We start from the raw sequence: 12,762 nt of genomic DNA on the forward strand, positions 1-12,762 counted from the left end.
CAAATCTTCGTTACGTTCCGCCATGTTGCACGACTGTTGACCCCATGTGGTTTGATCACGTGATATGAAAGGACCATACGAATACATGCGAGTAACATACGAGAACATACGAGAACATACGAGTACATACGAGTAACGTACGAATACATACGAGTAACATATAGGTACATACGAGTAACATATAGGTACATACGAGTAACATTCAAGAAATAGAAAACATGTACCGTGTTTCTGTCGAGTTATAGAAACACCAGAGGAAGTTTGGGAGAACGAGAAATGCTGTGGGAAGGCGAGCCGCAAGCGAGTGTTTCCACAGCTTTTTTGTCCCCTGGGTGTTGTGCTAGAATCATGAGTGGACAACTTCCGGAACTGAAACGGGGGTACTGGAACAAAGGTGTTCAAGACCGCGTTACCCCATCTCACAGGTTAAATGTAATTACTGTCCTGAAAAGTTTACAAAAATTGCTAATACAAATTGTCCTTTCAACACAATTTAATTCCTTGAACTCAGTAACCTTTACATTGCAGACAACAAAGATAAGATAACAATGCTAAAGCTATCTAATACTACGTCTTCTCTAAGTAAAAAACGTAGTGACCCTATGATCAACAGATGAATTCTTGTCGCTATCTAAAACCCATTTGCTTTAATAACAACGATAACAGATTTCCTGTGGCGCGTAGTTCAGAACGCGACAATTGTTAAAAAAAGATAAGCGTTAAAATGACAATAGAAACCGAAATGGACCGTCTTAAAAAGACAGTCTCAGCCGACTCAATAATGAAAACCTTTTTTATTAATCTCCAGGCCGTGTTGAAAAACAAAATGTTGATCATTGGGCACATTTCTATAATTATGATGAGAACAAGAAAAGTTTAAAAGAGCGATTTCTGTATGGCCTGGAAAAACACTGGCGGTTTTCCCGAGTTTTCGCAATCTGTTTCATTATAGACGGAGAGAACTATATTTGATTAACCAATAAGAAAGACCTCGCGCCGTTAACTCCGTTCACGAAACAAATCAAATTGCTTCGTTTTAGTTTATCTAGATCATACAGAAATCGTTCGAGCATCTCCGTCATCAGACTATAAGCACATATCAAACTCAAACGCGCTTGATTATAATAGCTATATAATGGATATACATGCCAGAAAATCTATTAATAACAAAACTACGAAATGTTTAAAAGGACTCAGTACTAAAGTATTTAAACTTATATAAAGAAGCTAAGTTGCTTGATAATATATTGGAAAATATTCTAAAAAGTGTAAAAAAGAGTTGACAATTTAAAGCTCTTCATAATGAGCTCCTTATCTTCTCCACATTCTTCGATAGTCTGACCAACCAGGTGGAGGTACTAGGTTAGGCAAGAAATCCCATAATTCATCTGCTATTTGAGCAGGAGACTTAGCAACGAACGTTTCAAATTCTAACCGAAATAAGAAAACACCCTCCGGAATGCACGAAGGTTCGAGTTCGCCCTTATTAATGGCATAAATTTCCTGTCTACAATGGGGGCATTTTCTTTTACTGGTACTCGCATGCTGAAAACATTTTAGCAAACAGCTCTCGTGCATAAAAACCTTGCAACAAGGAAGTCTACGAGAAGCCAGTGGCCCCGGAGTGTAACAAATCAAACACTTTGTTTGCAGAAAAGTTTGCAAACGTTGTTGATCTCTTTGGACATTTTTGCGCTTTTTACCCATTGCGGGTCTGAATTTTGTAGATTCACCTAAAAAACTCTAACTCAATATTTCTCTGCTCAGTGGCAGTAATGGCTTCTCAAAGAAACCAAAAGGTGTCAGAATTAATATTCCGACAGGGTACCCTCTATAAATTGCCTATTGCAATGTACGTCCTCGGGTCTCTATCAGAAATTACCAATTATTAATTGCCTCTGAATCACAAACAAAACAAAGAAAATTTGGACAGCAGAACTGTTTTCTGTATACATTCAGACGAGAATCAACAGAGTTTTCTAATTAAACGCCAACTGAGTTTAATTCCCTATTTCCTCTAATTAGGTGCCCTAATAACAACCGCCTCTAAAATGTTAGTCGACTTAACGTTCAATGCCTTGGGCGATGTCAAGATCCAGTCGAAAAGGCGAAATTTGAAATTAATGTTCAGGACGCTGGTTCAAGGAAACGCAGTATTATAACTTAGAAAATCTCTTGGTTTCTCCCGACGATCCCAGGCAACCCTCGATTTGACACGACATTTCGTGGGTAAATGGAACATGCATGTTTTGACTTGGATTTTCAGAACAGCGAGAAATCCGTACACGGCTTATTTGACGCGAATGGCGTTCAATTCAGCGCCATATGCCAGTTTTTGACTTAAGTTTTTAGTGCAGCGAGCAATCCGTAAAGCTCATTTGACACGAATGGAGTTCCATTCAGTGCAAATGCAAGTTATTTCTGTTTTCATTAACGAGGTTTGAAAAAAATTTAGGCAGCTAAATTTGAAAAAAAAGCATCACACAAATATAGCTATTGCTCGTTTTTATAATTTCAGATGTAACGGATAGAGTCAACGGAATCATGCTGTTATGTGTCAACATTGCTATAACGACTCTAAAAATGATTTGAAAACGTTTTTTTTAAAATCATTTTTCTCTGAAAATGACTAGAAAATGATTTTCGATGCGATGTTAGACAGAAAACAGCTGATTTCAGTCGCTGATAAATCTCTTTCTTGGCACTCCGAAGCTCATAAACTGCCTTCGTCTCGCTTATAAGTGACATCCAGTGGGTAGATGAGACTCGAAACCTTCTCCTCCCAGACCGAATGGCCAACCTGAAACTTGAAGTGGTTTGGCTTGCCTTCTATTTGCTTTAGCCACGCCAAGCGCACGCTCTGACCATCTGCGCTGTACTTTAAAACCTTAGCCAAGAATATCTCGGGCGATTTAGCTCGTGCATCAGCCGGTATAAGAGCGCATATTTCTCCAGGAGCGGGTAGATCACGTTCTTCCCCTGATGAATCATCCTCGACTTCGTCGTCAACATTGCAAGATGTACCTGGAACGTCGTCCACTATGGCGTTAACTGCTGATTGATTAAGGTAGTGCAATGCGCGTTTCGTTCTTTCCTGTTGACTTCTTTTTGTCGTAGACCTGCATTTGAGTGCGCAAACTGTGCTTACAGACACGAGCTAAGCTTTCTGCCAGCTGTACATCGGAACTTTCTTTGCTAGACCTAAAGTTTTCCACCAATGCGTGTCGCATTTCGTTTCATTGTGCAGTGAAAGCCGAGATTCTCCCGAAAGATTTTCGCCAAGTAACTGGAGAAAGATCCCGGTGATTTAAAAAATGAGCCTCGGTTGTTGACAAAAAAAAAGTCATGACTACAGCCCCGGGGTATGAGCTTTAGTCGCGACCGTTCGACGTAACGCTTAACATGAAAATCCACGAAATGAAATTCGCTCATTTCTATGACATTCGGACCGTATCTTTTCACCGTTTTGTAACCTTTCTCGACGAGACGGGGTGACTCCGTTTTTCGCAAACACCATAAAGTTCTCTCCGTTCGGTAGCTTCCCGACGATTTCATCAACTTCGTTCTCTGGGATATCTGTAACGATGCGAAGGGTTCTGAACTCTTTAGCACGGCCTGGATTTATCGCAAAAAGTAGCAATAGTGTGAAATTCATGTGCAGACGTGCTTTCTGTCGCACATCGAGTTCGTCTTCGAATTGTTGATGAAGGGAACGGGTTAATTCTTGAAATTGCGGCCAAAACAGCCTTCTCTTCTCAGGTTCTTTGGTGGATTCCAAAACAGCATGCTCTCTGAGGAGTTGGTTCTGAAGGGCGCGAAGATCACTAATGCTATCCACTGCGTCATAATTTCCGCGACTCTCGTTTGCATGCAGGAATTTCGCAACCCTTATGAAGGACATTACATAAAGGGCAGCAGTGTTGTTCTTAACTCGCCGGCTATGCTTTATGTGCTTGATAAAGGATTCCACGATATTCATATTTTCCACCAATTCCAATCGAATGTCTAGCTTCAACGTGCGCGAACAATAAGCCAAAAAGATCACTAACCGTTCCAAAGTTTTCGCCCACGTGACATCCGACAGTTTGGACTGTCTGCGCTTAAAATTCAAGTCTGATTGAAAGAATTCCTTCATTTCACTCACACGTTTAACGACGTTGGGGAAGCAATCTATATCTATATCTTTTTTATGAAACAGCTCGACAATGCCATAATCTTGTTCGCCAGCGCTTTCTTCCTCCGGTGAGGACTCGAAATTGGTATCGCTGTCCGAGGAATAACTTGACTCGGGTTCCGAGTCTGTCGAAATCTGCTCATCGACTATTTGTTCCTGTGATTCTGAAAACCCAGTCATTGGCTTTTCTACGGCTAAACTTCCCGGAGAAGAATTCAAGAGATTTTCTACTAAGAAATTGGTACTTAACCCATGTTTTTTGGGAGGCATAGTGGACTCTACATTATCCCTTGAAAAAATGTCCCCTACGTTCTGACTTTGTCCTCCCCCGTGTGTGTAGTTAGTATCGATACTATCACTAAGATTACTTAAGAAAGGTCCATACAGTTTTTTAGAGTTTTCCTTTCTTTCTTCGCGTGAATCGTGATAAGCTTCAAGAATGACAACGTCTCGTTTGGAAATCAGCGAGAGGAATTTGTAACAGGCCAAGTAAGGTCTAGCAGTTCTCAACTTGTTCTGAATTTCTTGAGGCGCCTTCAACAGCTTAAGACCAAGATTTCTCATGCGACTTTTAATCGTACTTTTAGGAATGTTAGGAAATAGTTTATCGCAGACCTCAACGAAGACGAAGTGAAGACTTCCATAGCACGATACTGGTTCGATTTTCCGCTGTTGGATTGGGATTATTTCTTCGAAACAGAGTACTGACTTTGGAAAGTTGCCTGTGGGGGGAAAGAGAGGTCTGTTAGTTTTTGGAAACCAAAATCCTACTTCATTCATCTGTGCGCCACAGAGTTGTGTACGCTATGCTCCACTCGCGCAAATGTGATATATTTCGGAGTTTTCACTAGCCCACAAGAAGGAAACTCAATACCCTTCAATATATTTTGATTTTGAAATAAATCACACTTGGTGCCATTGGCGTTTGCTTTATGCAAAAACCGCATAATTCGCCCGATCAAAGAATGATTTCACTCAAAATTAGCCATGCAGTGACTGCATTCCTTTGCATTTACTAAATGACCAGTTAAGTATTTAACCAGTTAAGTGCTTAACTAGCGCTTTCGTAATTGATTCGCACCTACTCATCAGTGAAATTTAGTAAAAGTTATCACGAGTACTTAATTAACTGTGACGGAGTTTTTGAGATGAACTAGTAACACCTGGTTTAAACTGAAATAAGTTATGTGATTTGAATCTTACCGTCTCCCTTCCATCCCATGAAGGTGGTGCAGGAATTCGTAATCCGATTGCGTCGAACGCTCCAGAGGTCTAAAAAACAGAATCGCAATTTAGATTTTCAGATAGTACAATTAAGTAGGTCAACATTGTTAGCTACTTTGCAACACGAGAAAGCGTCCAAGTTTAGTCTGTAAGCTTACTAATTTTATCTCTACATTCACCCACCGAGTGCAATGAATTCATTTCTCCAGTTGTTTTCGCTACGCTGTTTCCATCCGAAAAATGGGCCTAGCGGGGAACAAAAATAACAAAAAAATTATTATTTACCAGGGTTCGAACAAAACTCCCTCTCAATCATCTGATTATGGTACTCAATTTTAATGGCTTATTTACGTAGTCTGTTTCCCTAGCTGGGTATTTTAGCACAGAATAATTTCGGTACCAGAGCTCTTAAGTCGCTAGTGGTGTTTGATTTATAAAGAAGCTGTAGAATTTCGCTGGTGTTAAAATGATTTCATTCAAAATTATCAATGATAGCAGACAGCTTTACATTTACTTCGATGAGTATTAAGTATTTAAGCACTGAAATGTTGTTATAACCGGCGCTTTCGTAATCTGTGCGCAATTGTTTAAAGTGCTAAGAACTGAAATGAAACAAATACGATATGTGATTTTTATCTTACCGGCCTAAGGCGAAGTGCCGGACTTTGTAATCCGATTGCGTGAAGTGCCCGAGGTCTAAAAAAGAAACAGAAAAATCGAAATTTAGAGTTTCAAATAATACAATTAAAAAAGCCAACATTTAAGGCTCGAGTCTGGCTTTGCAAGACAACAAAGCTTCCTTGATTAGTTTGTAGCTTATTTTAAGACTACATTTACCTAGCAAGTGCCGCCGGAATTCTTTCCTCCAGATTGTATTGCTGCCTTACGCTGTTCGCATCCGGAAAATAGGTCTAGCAGAAAAAAAGATAACAAAAACACTAATTACTAACTGGAATTTGATAAACGTTAAGCACAACTCAACTAAGTGTTAAACTACTCTACTAAACTCCCCCTTAATTATGGAACTACATTTCAATATTTCATCGTCACCCAGATTTCCCATTTTACGCTTGAAATCTTAGCGGTAAAAAAAATAGATTTCGAATGCTTGTATTATGGCCTTACTCTAGTTCATTGTATATTATTTCTATCTTGTTAAGCCCTCTTACCTTGTGCTGTTGACTGTTTGACGGCCTTGTTAGTAAGCACTCCAGGGGTGAAGAAATATCATTTTTAACAGTCTTCCATCACTGAATCGCTCTTTTTTAGTGTTAGCTGCGGAAGAGTGTTCTAAGGAAACCAAATTGCGTATCAGGAAGTGTTCCAAGTAAATTCTAGTTTATCCACAATTTCACATTGCAAAAACATGCCAAATAAACGAAGTTAAAATAAATAGCTCACAGGAAGGGGCGAGGCTTTTGTGGAGGAAAAATATGGCTTTTCTTTGTCAGCAAGAAAGCAACACGAGCAACCCGGCGTTGACGACTTGAACAGTTGTTCTAGTCGGTAAAAGATGTTGTTTACCTATTTTATGGTTCAAAATCAACTCACTTTTTCTCGACGACTATGGTAAAGCCGAGCTCCTTCTTCGCTTGAGATTCAGAAGATAATGAGGGCAAAGGAGCTTCTTGCTGGTACAAATCACCCAGTGTTATCTAGCGCGTTCATCAATGAAGCGACCACAATGTGCTCTGTGTCTTAAAACCTGAAGCCAGCTTTGACTCCTGAACTGAAAGCTTTGAGAAAAAAGGGAAGAAATCTGTGAGATAACGTCATGGCACTTCACATCGCATCTTCCATTTCTCTCGTGGATACAAACTAGGAACAGATCAGAGCATACACCAAACAGCCATTGTTACTTTTTTGAAACAATGGGGTGTTTACTGAAGGACATATCCAATTCCTTTCAACAAGGCGATTTAAAGAAGGGACGGATTGAACAGAAGAACCTTGAAACACATTGGGTAGAAGTGATAAAACCGTAGTTTAAAAACTTTCCCGAAGCCTGTTGTATAGTGTTATTTTATTGAATCTTTCTGAAAGGTATAGCATTCACTACCAGACAAGAAATTATCAATGCATACTTTTAAAGAGAGATACTATCTTCAGGAATGGAATGATCGAAAAGCTTTCGATCTGAGAACCATGCTTTTAAAGAGTCACGTTCATTCTCAAATGACGCGCTCATAAGGATCAACATTGACAGCTGTATTTACTGTGTACCGATAAGGTTAGTACAGCGTGATACTTAATATATTGCGTAAAATTAGTTGAAGATACCAAGAGATTTTATCGCATCACCGGTAACTAATCTCCGTGATCTAAAAAAGTCATTAAAAATAGACTGTTTTCACAATAGATCCAGTTCACAGTCAGTCAATAGATCCATCAAAATTATGCATCAAGCAAGCAGTAAACAGCAAACGAGTGCTTACTTTTACTGGAAAAAAGGAAGTCGTCGGTGGACATCTTGTCTTGCAATCATTCACATGCAGACTTGGACACCAACATGGAGAAAAAATGCCTCGGGGAGGATATAGGCTGGATGTCAGACCGCAGTAAGGACAAATATGGACCATCCTAGAGCCCAGAGAGAAAGAGAGAGAGAGAGAGAACAAGAATTTATTGATTAAAAATCCTGGCTCATTAAAAAATACACACAGTCATTCCACCCAAGTAAAACAATGTCTCAACCAGGCTGACTCTATGTACCTGTCGACATTGCCGTCCGTATAACATGCATCTTCAAATTCTCCTCAACCCAAAGCTCAACCAAAAAAACTATTTCTCCAAGCCCACTACCAGTTTTCTATCAACATTCAAATCAAGTAATATTCACTTTTTCAGTGACTTGAAAATTAAGGCTTCAAACCCTCATGGCATGTACAATAAAAGGCAAGTCTGGAGGTTTGATCAAGCACCCCCGTCCCTATTAATTCACTTCTCAACTTTCTATGAAGAGTTCAAATGAGAATCAATTCACTGAGAATAAACTAAGATCCTATTCAGAGGGATCCAAGAGTCACTTCTCAACTTTCTTAAGAGTTCAAATGAGAATCAATTCAATGAGAATAAAAATTATAAGGGTCTGATTAACTAAGAAATTCTCAAGACATCTATGACACGCGCTGACTTGAAAATTAAGGCTTCAAAGCCTGATGGCATGTACAATAAAAGGCAAGTCTGCAGCTTTGATCATGCACCCCCCTCCCTATTAATTCACTTCTCAACTTTCTATGAAGAGTTCAAATGAGAATCAATTCACTGAGAATAAACTAAGATCCTATTCAGAGGGATCCAAGAGTCACTTCTCAACTTTCTTAAGAGTTCAAATGAGAATCAATTCAATGAGAATAAAAATTATAAGGTCTGATTAACTAAGAAATTCTCAAGACATCTATGACACGCGCTGACTTGAAAATTAAGGCTTCAAAGCCTGATGGCATGTACAATAAAAGGCAAGTCTGCAGCTTTGATCATGCACCCCCCTCCCTATTAATTCACTTCTCAACTTTCTATGAAGAGTTCAAATGAGAATCAATTCACTGAGAATAAACTAAGATCCTATTCAGAGGGATCCAAGAGTCACTTCTCAACTTTCTTAAGAGTTCAAATGAGAATCAATTCAATGAGAATAAAAATTATAAGGTCTGATTAACTAAGAAATTCTCAAGACATCTATGACACGCGCTGACTTGAAAAATTAAGGCTTCAAAGCCTGATGGCATGTACAATAAAAGGCAAGTCTGCAGCTTTGATCATGCACCCCCCTCCCTATTAATTCACTTCTCAACTTTCTATGAAGAGTTCAAATGAGAATCAATTCACTGAGAATAAACTAAGATCCTATTCAGAGGGATCCAAGAGTCACTTCTCAACTTTCTTAAGAGTTCAAATGAGAATCAATTCAATGAGAATAAAAATTATAAGGTCTGATTAACTAAGAAATTCTCAAGACATCTATGACACGCGCTGACTTGAAAATTAAGGCTTCAAAGCCTGATGGCATGTACAATAAAAGGCAAGTCTGCAGCTTTGATCATGCACCCCCCTCCCTATTAATTCACTTCTCAACTTTCTATGAAGAGTTCAAATGAGAATCAATTCACTGAGAATAAACTAAGATCCTATTCAGAGGGATCCAAGAGTCACTTCTCAACTTTCTTAAGAGTTCAAATGAGAATCAATTCAATGAGAATAAAAATTATAAGGTCTGATTAACTAAGAAATTCTCAAGACATCTATGACACGCGCTGACTTGAAAATTAAGGCTTCAAAGCCTGATGGCATGTACAATAAAAGGCAAGTCTGCAGCTTTGATCATGCACCCCCCTCCCTATTAATTCACTTCTCAACTTTCTATGAAGAGTTCAAATGAGAATCAATTCACTGAGAATAAACTAAGATCCTATTCAGAGGGATCCAAGAGTCACTTCTCAACTTTCTTAAGAGTTCAAATGAGAATCAATTCAATGAGAATAAAAATTATAAGGTCTGATTAACTAAGAAATTCTCAAGACATCTATGACACGCGCTGACTTGAAAATTAAGGCTTCAAAGCCTGATGGCATGTACAATAAAAGGCAAGTCTGCAGCTTTGATCATGCACCCCCCCTCCCTATTAATTCACTTCTCAACTTTCTATGAAGAGTTCAAATGAGAATCAATTCACTGAGAATAAACTAAGATCCTATTCAGAGGGATCCAAGAGTCACTTCTCAACTTTCTTAAGAGTTCAAATGAGAATCAATTCAATGAGAATAAAAATTATAAGGTCTGATTAACTAAGAAATTCTCAAGACATCTATGACACGCGCTGACTTGAAAATTAAGGCTTCAAAGCCTGATGGCATGTACAATAAAAGGCAAGTCTGCAGCTTTGATCATGCACCCCCCTCCCTATTAATTCACTTCTCAACTTTCTATGAAGAGTTCAAATGAGAATCAATTCACTGAGAATAAACTAAGATCCTATTCAGAGGGATCCAAGAGTCACTTCTCAACTTTCTTAAGAGTTCAAATGAGAATCAATTCAATGAGAATAAAAATTATAAGGTCTGATTAAACTAAGAAATTCTCAAGACATCTATGACACGCGCTGACTTGAAAATTAAGGCTTCAAAGCCTGATGGCATGTACAATAAAAGGCAAGTCTGCAGCTTTGATCATGCACCCCCCTCCCTATTAATTCACTTCTCAACTTTCTATGAAGAGTTCAAATGAGAATCAATTCACTGAGAATAAACTAAGATCCTATTCAGAGGGATCCAAGAGTCACTTCTCAACTTTCTTAAGAGTTCAAATGAGAATCAATTCAATGAGAATAAAAATTATAAGGTCTGATTAACTAAGAAATTCTCAAGACATCTATGACACGCGCTGACTTGAAAATTAAGGCTTCAAAGCCTGATGGCATGTACAATAAAAGGCAAGTCTGCAGCTTTGATCATGCACCCCCCTCCCTATTATTCACTTCTCAACTTTCTATGAAGAGTTCAAATGAGAATCAATTCACTGAGAATAAACTAAGATCCTATTCAGAGGGATCCAAGGAGTCACTTCTCAACTTTCTTAAGAGTTCAAATGAGAATCAATTCAATGAGAATAAAAATTATAAGGTCTGATTAACTAAGAAATTCTCAAGACATCTATGACACGCGCTGACTTGAAAATTAAGGCTTCAAAGCCTGATGGCATGTACAATAAAAGGCAAGTCTGCAGCTTTGATCATGCACCCCCCTCCCTATTAATTCACTTCTCAACTTTCTATGAAGAGTTCAAATGAGAATCAATTCACTGAGAATAAACTAAGATCCTATTCAGAGGGATCCAAGAGTCACTTCTCAACTTTCTTAAGAGTTCAAATGAGAATCAATTCAATGAGAATAAAAATTATAAGGTCTGATTAACTAAGAAATTCTCAAGACATCTATGACACGCGCTGACTTGAAAATTAAGGCTTCAAAGCCTGATGGCATGTACAATAAAAGGCAAGTCTGCAGCTTTGATCATGCACCCCCCTCCCTATTAATTCACTTCTCAACTTTCTATGAAGAGTTCAAATGAGAATCAATTCACTGAGAATAAACTAAGATCCTATTCAGAGGGATCCAAGAGTCACTTCTCAACTTTCTTAAGAGTTCAAATGAGAATCAATTCAATGAGAATAAAAAATTATAAGGTCTGATTAACTAAGAAATTCTCAAGACATCTATGACACGCGCTGACTTGAAAATTAAGGCTTCAAAGCCTGATGGCATGTACAATAAAAGGCAAGTCTGCAGCTTTGATCATGCACCCCCCTCCCTATTAATTCACTTCTCAACTTTCTATGAAGAGTTCAAATGAGAATCAATTCACTGAGAATAAACTAAGATCCTATTCAGAGGGATCCAAGAGTCACTTCTCAACTTTCTTAAGAGTTCAAATGAGAATCAATTCAATGAGAATAAAAATTATAAGGTCTGATTAACTAAGAAATTCTCAAGACATCTATGACACGCGCTGACTTGAAAATTAAGGCTTCAAAGCCTGATGGCATGTACAATAAAAGGCAAGTCTGCAGCTTTGATCATGCACCCCCCTCCCTATTAATTCACTTCTCAACTTTCTATGAAGAGTTCAAATGAGAATCAATTCACTGAGAATAAACTAAGATCCTATTCAGAGGGATCCAAGAGTCACTTCTCAACTTTCTTAAGAGTTCAAATGAGAATCAATTCAATGAGAATAAAAATTATAAGGTCTGATTAACTAAGAAATTCTCAAGACATCTATGACACGCGCTGACTTGAAAATTAAGGCTTCAAAGCCTGATGGCATGTACAATAAAAGGCAAGTCTGCAGCTTTGATCATGCACCCCCCTCCCTATTAATTCACTTCTCAACTTTCTATGAAGAGTTCAAATGAGAATCAATTCACTGAGAATAAACTAAGATCCTATTCAGAGGGATCCAAGAGTCACTTCTCAACTTTCTTAAGAGTTCAAATGAGAATCAATTCAATGAGAATAAAAATTATAAGGTCTGATTAACTAAGAAATTCTCAAGACATCTATGACACGCGCTGACTTGAAAATTAAGGCTTCAAAGCCTGATGCATGTACAATAAAAGGCAAGTCTGCAGCTTTGATCATGCACCCCCCTCCCTATTAATTCACTTCTCAACTTTCTATGAAGAGTTCAAATGAGAATCAATTCACTGAGAATAAACTAAGATCCTATTCAGAGGGATCCAAGAGTCACTTCTCAACTTTCTTAAGAGTTCAAATGAGAATCAATTCAATGAGAATAAAATTATAAGGTCTGATTAACTAAGAAATTCTCAAGACATCTATGACACGCGCTGACTTGAAAATTAAGGC

The 12,762-nt window shown here is 38.3% G+C and overlaps 1 long non-coding RNA gene across 3 annotated transcripts; it reads right to left on the reverse strand.

Moving 5' to 3' along the window:
• Positions 1-4,871: 4,871 nt before the first annotated feature.
• Positions 4,872-8,317, reverse strand: LOC145473276 (uncharacterized). 3 transcript variants are annotated; one of them, XR_014044468.1, is made up of 7 exons: positions 7,834-8,317; positions 6,568-7,134; positions 6,236-6,309; positions 6,040-6,094; positions 5,582-5,644; positions 5,378-5,446; positions 4,872-4,896 (listed from the first exon to the last, which is right to left on the reverse strand). It is a non-coding gene; the product is annotated as an uncharacterized LOC145473276 (long non-coding RNA). The 3 variants fall into 3 exon arrangements; XR_014044469.1 differs by having other exon boundaries at positions 4,882-5,446; positions 6,568-6,688; positions 6,950-7,134; XR_014044467.1 differs by having other exon boundaries at positions 4,882-5,446.
• Between the last annotated feature and the right edge of the window lie 4,445 nt (positions 8,318-12,762).

This window comes from Orbicella franksi, unplaced genomic scaffold (assembly GCF_964199315.1).
Source record: "Orbicella franksi unplaced genomic scaffold, jaOrbFran1.1 SCAFFOLD_301, whole genome shotgun sequence".
Taxonomy (NCBI): Eukaryota; Metazoa; Cnidaria; class Anthozoa; order Scleractinia; family Merulinidae; genus Orbicella; species Orbicella franksi.